This window comes from Ornithorhynchus anatinus, chromosome 8, assembly GCF_004115215.2.
Source record: "Ornithorhynchus anatinus isolate Pmale09 chromosome 8, mOrnAna1.pri.v4, whole genome shotgun sequence".
In the NCBI taxonomy this organism is placed as follows: Eukaryota; Metazoa; Chordata; class Mammalia; order Monotremata; family Ornithorhynchidae; genus Ornithorhynchus; species Ornithorhynchus anatinus.
This window is the reverse complement of record NC_041735.1, coordinates 31,541,102-31,549,660: the sequence shown is the minus strand read 5'-3', so window position 1 is coordinate 31,549,660 and position 8,559 is coordinate 31,541,102.

Below are 8,559 nucleotides of genomic sequence, written 5' to 3'. Positions count from 1 at the left end.
CTCGGGGAAAGGTTTAGGCTGGGGAAAAGGCTAGGGCAGGAGAAAAAGTTAGGCTGGCAAAAAACGTTAGGCCGGGGGAAAATGTGCTAGGGTGAAAAGGCTAAGTTAGTAGAAAAGGTAAGGCTAGGGGAAAAGGTAAAGGCTATTGGAAAAGTTAGGCCATGAAAAGTTTAAGCCAGTGAAAATTATTATGCTAGAGGAAACAGTTAGGCCAGGCAACAGGGTTATGGCTAGGAGGAAGGTTCGGCCAGGAGAAGGGTAGGCCTGGGGAAAGGGTAGGCTGAGGGAAAGGGTAGGCTGAGGTAAAAGGGTAGGCCAGGGGAAAGGGTAGGCCAGGGAAAAAGGGTAGGCCAGGGGAAAGAGTAGGACAGGGGAAAAAGGGTAGGACAGGGGAAAGGGTAGGACGGGGAAAAGGGTACAAACAGGGGAAAAGGGCAGTCCAGCGGGGAGGAGATAGGATGCGAAAAGGTTAGGCTAGGGGAAAAGGTTAGGCTAGGGGAAAAGGCTGGCCATGGAAAAGTTTAGGCTAGGAGAAAGGTTAGGCTAGGAGAAAGGTTAGGCTAGGAGAAAAGTTAGGCTAGGGGAAAAGGTTAGAATGGGGAATGTTTAGGCTACAAAAGGTTAGGCTAGGGAAAAGATTAGGCCTATGAAAAATAGTTAGCCTAGGAGGAAAGTTTAGGTTAAGAGAAAAGTAGCCTGAGGCAAAGAGTTGGGGCCTGGGAGAAGGTTAGGCTTGGCGAAAAGGTTAGGCTAGGGGAAAAAGTAAGGCTAGGGGAAAAGGTTAGGCTAGGGGAAAAGGTAAGGCTAGGGGAAAAGGTAAGTCTAGGGGGAAAGGTTAAGGCTAGGGGAAAAAGGTAAGGTCTAGGGGAAAGGTAAGGCTAGGGGAAAGGTAAGGCTAGGGAAAAGGTAAGGTTTTGGGAAATGGTTAGCCTAGGAGGAAAATTTAGGATAAGGGAAAAGGTTAGCCTGAGGCTAAGAGTTAGGCCTGGGAGCAGGTTAGGCTAGGGGAAAGGTTTAGGCTAGGAGAAAAGGTTAGGCTAAGGGGAAAGGGTTAGATTAGGGGAAAAAGGCTACGGGGAAAAGTTTAGGCCTAGGGGAAGAGATTAGGCCGGGGTAGAGTTAGGCCAGCAGAAAAGGTTAGGCCAGCAGAAAAGATTAGGCCAGCAGAAAAAGATTAAGACCAGCAGAAAAGGGGTAAGCCAGCAGAAAAGACTAGGCCATCGGAAAAAGGTAGGCTATGGGAAATGATCAGGCTAGGAGAAAGTTTAGGCCAGGAAGAAGGTTAAGCTCAGGGAAAAGGTTTAGGCTCGGGGAAAAGGTTAGGACAGGGGAAAAGGTTAAGCTAGGGGAGAGGTTAGGATGGGGGAAAAGGTTAGGATGGGGGAAAAGGTTAGGACAGGGGAAATGGTTAGGACAGGGGAAATGGTTAGTTCAGGGGAAAAGGTTAGGACAGGGGAAAAGGTTAGGATGGGGAAAAGGTTAGGACAGGGGAAAAGGTTCGGACGGTAAGAGGTTTGGACGGTAAAAGGTTTGGACGGTAAAAAGTTTGAACGGGAAAAGGTTCGGATGGCGAAAAAGTTAGGACAGTGGAAAAGGTTAGGCCAGGGGAAATGGGTGGGCAAATGTGAGAATTGATTTGACTGGACACACACTGCAAGGGATGATCCTCAAGGCCAGGCAAGCTGTTGAGCGGTCTCTGTTTGGAGCCTAATTGCCAGTCAAATTCTCTCCTCGAGTCATCCTACTCTGAGCTGTGCATTGCTGGGGGTTGGTGCTCCACGACTCCTGCCTGCATCCAAGCCAACGGGACACATATTTAGTGCAAGTGGTGAGGGCAGGAGACTTGTAACTCACCTCCAAAGCCTCCTCCAGATAGGGATAGTAGTGCCTGGAGCGTGAGTCTGATGGAGGTGAAGCATCACTATAGCTTCTCCATCTGTCTTGGCTAAAACTCATCTGGACTTGTGGAACCTGGCTTTAAGACACATGTGAATTGCAGGCAGCCCAGTTTTCCTGATAGCACTTTGGCCATCCACCAGCCCCCTCATGCCCCAGACACTGGCCCTAACAGAGAGGGGCAGACAGACCATGTTTAAGCAAGCTCCTTCGCTGTACCCTAAACCAATACCAGCCTGCACCTCGGATCCAACTGTGCAACTCCAGAAATGGCTTGTCCTCAAGGGACTGGAGGGTCAGCAGCTACGTTTGGAATAATTCACTTTCCTAGTTAAATGCCTGCTCAGTAGCCCCTCCCCACCCCCACCCCCACTACTGATGACCCCTGATGGAGCCCACTCAACTCTTCTCAGAAAGGAAAGGGTGGACACACTGATGGACACTATCTTCCACCGAGCACTATATTACCAGAAGCCACCAGCATTCCCAAAATGGTTTCTTTCCTGGGAGAAGTGAATGGAAAGAGTGACCTTGACCCCCAAACACACTTTATTTTCCTTTCCAGCTCATCCACTAACATAGTCCCACCCACTAAGCACTGAAAATTCATGCCAAAGCAATTACGTATGTTATCAACAAAAATTAGACAAATTAGAAAGGGTTCATTTAGTCGATGAAGAGACAAAAGACTCCGAGAGAACAGGTCAAAGAACAGGCCAGTAGGAAAGTGGCGAGCGGCCCGTTCATCCCAGTGGGGTACGAGTGACCGCAGTGCCCCGATCCCGGGCCACCCTGCCAGCTTTATTGGTACGGCGAAACCCCCCGCTGGCACAGGGCACCCAGTCGGGGCTAGGCACACATAGTAACAGTAACCAATCAGTAAGCACTTTCATGATCCCGTGACACCTGACCGGTCCGAGCGAGAGTGGCGCATTAAGTTTGAAGTGGCACATGGTGGAGGAGTTTCACGTGGCCATTTTACAGTCTACATGCACAGGCAATGGCCCAGGCATTTTACAGGTCACATGGCACAGGTCCCTGGACTTGGGGTTGAGGCTGTCCTCACCATCGCCATCTTGAGGCGATCCGCAACATGTACATATTCTTATACTCAGATCCTTCTCTTACCTCTATTGTATCATCTGAGTCCACTCCACTGAACTGATCCTGGACCTATAAAATTGAAAGGGGACTCTTGAAAAATCCAGATGACAAGCACATCTGAAGGTATAAGGGAGGAAGACACCATCATGAGCACAGAAAAGTGGAGACAGACTGAGGTGGTGAACATGTCTGCTAATTCTGTTGAATTGTCCTCTCCCAAGCACTTAGAACAGTACTCTGCACATACTAAGCACTCAGTAAATACCACTGATTGTTTGCAAGAGGGTAGTGGCCCTGAGAACTTCCACAGCTATAGAAAGAGGCTGGAGAACAAAGGTCATTTGAGTAATGAGGTAGCCATCTGAGATGGAGTATTAGGATCTTCACCCCACTACCCGTCCTTCTACACACAACAAGGATAGGTGAGGGATGACACCTCCCCACCCCCGCACACCCACAACAGCCCTGCAGGGATGCCTTGGCCTAGAACAGCTCCCAACTAGTAAACCAGAAAGCACCTCACCAGCTTCACTCTTAATACTAGACTTCCCCATACCCCTTGCACTCTCCCAACTCCCTCAGATAGTCACTGTCAGGGACCAAGGGGTTTCAGCTCTGGATCACTAAAGATGAACTGGGTGACCCTGTGGACAGGACTGTGGGTTCAGGGAGGACTGACTCACCTATAGAATTAAGGGTCCTGAGTCTTCTCAGTCCCACTGGCAAGTCAGACAGAACCAGTTCTTCCACAGGGCCTTAACCCTGTTTGCAGATCCAGCCTCAGGGATGAGAGTGACAGGCCCTTCTGTTCACCTCCTCCTGCCGTAACCCTTAACCATTCACACATGCCCCATCACCTTCCCATAGAGATGAAAGCTCAGCTCCTGAGTCTACCTCTCCATGGGAATCACCTGCTCTGCATCCTCACTGCAGGGGGAACAGTCCTCATGGCCAAGAAGTATGGTGAGAGGCTTCTGTTCCCTCTCTTACCCTCATCAGGACCCCTTGGACATCCACACCAGATGGCTCTGGGTGGGTTTAGCAAGCCCCTGCAAAGTCCAGCCCCATCGTTGTGTCTCTCACATGGACCACAGCCATTCTCAGTTCATCCCTACATAGCCCCCCACCTACATAGTAGACACACGAGTTGTCTCCCAAACTCTAAGACCGCTACTGAAATTATTTCTCTTCAATAAGCCAACCCTGACTAAAGCTCACATGCTTCCCATGCCCAACCCGGCCAAACACATACACACTTTGTTTCCCTTTCAGCTCACTCATGCACTTGGCACAGCCACTAAACACTGAAGTATTCAACCCACAACCTGCCACTTGTCTGCAGTGTGATTTTGGACACAGCTTGATTACATTCTATCTACCTAGTGCTTAGAACAGTGCTTGGCACCTAGTAAGCTCTTAAATACCATCATTATTATCCTTCTACTCAGACCCTTCCCTCACCCATATTGCATTATTTGGGTCCTCCTCATTCGACTGATGCTGGACCTATAAGATTGAATGGTACTATGTTAGTTTGTGAGGAACAAGCAAATCTGAAGGTGCAAGGGAAGGAGACACCATATTGAGAGCAGAAAAATGGGGCAGGTGCGGTAAGGTTGTGAGTCAGGACTAGAGGGAACATGTTTGTTAATTCTGTTGTACTGTATTCTCCTAACAGTGTAGTACAGTGCTCTACACGTAATATACACTTAATAAATACCACCGACTGATTGCAAGAAGGATCTCTGGATTGTCACAGCCTCAAAGAGAGGCTGGAGAACAAAGAAGTAGTTTAAATGGGCAAGAAGCCTTTTGCAATGGAGCGTTAAGGCCCTTCACCCCACTGACCTCCCCCCACCTCCAAATGAGGGAATAATGAGGTCAGGAAAGGGGAGGGATAATACCTCCACAGAACAGCCTGGCAGGGAGGCCTTTAAGGAAATTACCAGGCCCAGAAGAGCCCCCGCTTAACAAGCCAGAAAGCGGATTCAAAGTTACCCAAAACTCAACACCTCCCCCCACAACCACTCTTTTCTCCCCCTAACCAACCACTTACATCAAAGCAAACACATTCAGCTCTGAATGGCCTCTCCTTCTGGAGGCTTATATAGGATGGGGTGGGGGGGGCAGGACCTGGCCTGACGTCAGTAATCCACCTGATTAGAAGCAGCTGTGTTAGGGATCAAGTGTCAAGGGAGGAAGCCCCAGCCGCTTCATTGGAGGAGGGGGTGGCTATGGGAAAAATACGGTAGGATAGGAGAGGGGATAGGATAAGATTGGATCTGTAGCATGAAAGTATTTGTTCAGGGAAACACAAATTACAAACAGTTGTCTAGGAGATCATATCTCTGGCCTAACCCGCACCCAGCCTTCCTGTCCTGAGTTCCCTCCTCACGGTCTCCACGTCTGGGACCCTGACAGTGGCCCCAAGAAACAGTCAGGGCAGCCTGGACCTTAAAAGCAGATAGACTATCACTCTCCCACCTTCAAAGCCTTCCTAAAATCACATCTGCTCCAAGAGGTCTTCCCCAACTAAGCCCTCATTTCCTCTATTTATTAATAGTATTTATTATGGTATTTAAGCGCTTACTATAATAATAATTAATAATTATGGTATTTGGTAAGCACTTACTATGTGCCAAGCACTGTTCTAAGCGCTGAGGTAGATATAAGGTAATCAGACTGCCCCACATGGGGCTCACAGTCTTAATCCCCATTTTACAGAAGAGGTGACTGAGGCACAGAGATATGAAGTGGCTTGCTCAAGGTCACAGAACAGACAAGTGGCAGAGCAAGGATTAAAACACACATCCGCTGACTCCCAAGCCCGTGCTCTTTCCACTAAGCCACGCTGCTCTCTATGTGCCAGGCACTGTATTACATGCTAGAGTGCTCTACTAAGCACAGAAAGGAGTGAGAGAAGAGGAAAAGAGCTGGTTTTGCTTTTCTTTGTGCACGCATGTTGTGTTTTACTGTTTCATCATTCCTGCCTGTCATCTCTAGTCTTCCTCAGAGCTGGAGAAGGAGACGTAGAAGACTGCAGACAACCTAGTTTTTTTGAAGGGGGGTTGGGGGCAAAACACACTCACACTCCCTTCTCCCTCCCCCCACCCCCTCCAAAACACAGGACTCACTGCAGAGCCCTCCTCTGGGTAGGAGCTGTAGAGTCTGGGTCTAATGGAAGTAAGTTGTCACTGGACCTTCTCCACCGGCCCTGATGGAAACCCATCTGGAGTTGTGGAACCTGACCTTGAGAGACACGTGGATTAGTGAGCCTGAGGGGCCAGGTTCCCTTACCCTGCCCTTTGAGATCTGCCTCTGTGGCCAAATGCTTCAGTCTCCAGCAGACCCTGTTGTCTCATAGCTGGAGGAGGAGGGGTAAGAGACTGCAGACAATATACATTCTTTTGCAGACACCATTTTCCCTCTCCCCACCAAACACTGAACCTATCATCAGGAGAGGTGAGATGTTTAGACAGACCACTTCAGCTAAGCTGACTGCAATACTCACACTTATTTATTTATTCATTATTTATTTATTATTTATTTATTCATTCATGTCACTCCCCCTCTAGACTGTGAGCTCGTTTTGGGGAGGAAATGTGTCTGTTGTTAGACTGTACTCTCCTAAGTGCTTAGCACAGTGCTTTGCAAACAAAACATAAAAGTGCTCAATAAATATGACTGACTGAGGAATGAATGAATGCCCTATTGATGCGAAGAGGCCATTCCTCAAACCCCAGCTCTGTTACTCAGGAGGGCCTCATTCTCCAGAGACTGAAGGTCCACACAACTGCACAAGTAACTTTAGTACCAAGTCTGACTACTCTGCTCTCCCAAACCATCCCCCTGCTCACTGAAAATGTGACCTGCACCCTCTCTGCATGACAGCAAGACTTGAGATCATGGAGATGCCTTGAGCAGCCAGAGAGCCAGTGAGCCTCTCCCCTTAGTTATCCATGGCACCCCAGTGATCTCAGAGCTGAGAAAAGGGAAGAAAGAAAGGAAGAAAAAAGAAGAACTTTCCTATCATCATCTTAGTGTGAATTGATTTCAGCTGTTCTTAATTAGCCTCATTACCTTAGAAACAGTAAAGTAAAATAAAACTTGACAAAATTGTAGGGGTCCTCAATGGACTAGGGCTAAGGGTTTTGCCTCACCAAACAGTTGGAGTTCTAATCACACCTGTGGAATTAGAATCTGTAAGATCCTAACACCAGAGCCAGGAGTAGAACCCAGCCCTCAGGCCTGTTACCTTCCTCTAGGCTACAGCACTCACAGGGAAGGCCTCCTTTATCCTATTTCAAGCAAGGAGAAAGGAAGAAGAAGAAAGAAGAAGGAAGAAGGAGAAGAAGGGATTTGCAGAAGTGCAGCTTCTCCTTTCTCGCAGTTTCTCCCCCAAACTCCCCAACACTGGCTTCACCAGTAAGAATGGGTGTACAGGCAAAAACCTGACAGGTTGACTGTTATACTCTGCCCCACACTTAACGCTGGACCCCAGAGAGCCTCACAGCCATCAGTACTCCTGGGGCCTGAGATACCCAGCAAGGCTGCAGACTGGACAGAAATCCGTTTCCTGTACGACGCCTGCCTTCTCTGCTCCCTGATTCCCCAATATCCCCCTGCTGACTCTCATCCTAACCCCATGGTTCTGCTCTCAGAAAAGGGGATGGAGTGAACAGTCACAGTCCCCACTTACTGCAACACTGCAACTCTCCCCTTCCCCCTTCCTTCTCCAAGAGGAAGCCACTGGTCCCACAAAACACGTATTTTGAAGAAATCCAGAGCAGAAAGAAAGGAGTATTAAATAAAGCAGAGATGCAAACATTTCCTCTATACAAGTGAAGCTTTTACCAGTCATACTATGAGTTGGCAGTTTTCTACCCTGATTGGGAATTTGGCATGATTTTCTTAGCTTCCCAATTGCCCATTAGGCTTTGAAAACTGGTTGTACACTGTGTGAACCCCAATGAATCCATGAACCCACATTTCAGTGGGACAGTCCTCCAGGCCGGGGAGATACACTGACCAGTAGAAAGAGTAATAGTTGGACAGTCTAACTGGTAATTCTGTCACTGCTGGGGGATGAGAGGGGAGAAAGAGAAGGACTCATGACTCACCACCAGGTTCAGCAGGAATTCTCATCTAGAGCTGGAACCGATCTGGAGAGAGACGGATTACCGATCCCAAGGTCCAGGGTCTCCCATCCTGCCTCTGGAAAAAGCTGAGAACCATGTTTGTTACCAGACACTTCAGTCTTGGGGCTGGGAGAAGGAAACCAGCAATATCGGAGCAGGAAAGAGATGGGTAGGGGGTTTTAGAAAATCTGGTTTGGAGCAAACACTAGTCTCTCCATCCCCTAAAACACTGACCCTAATGCCAAGAGAGGATGTATATAAACAGATGCAGCTTCCTGTTGCAATGTCCAATTAAGACTTGCCCAAGATCCTCCTCACCCCCCAGATCCCCAATTCTGTTACTCCACGAACTCCAGTCCCCTCTAGACTGTAAGCTTGTTGTGGGCACGGAATGTATCTATCCTCTCGGACTCTCCAAGTG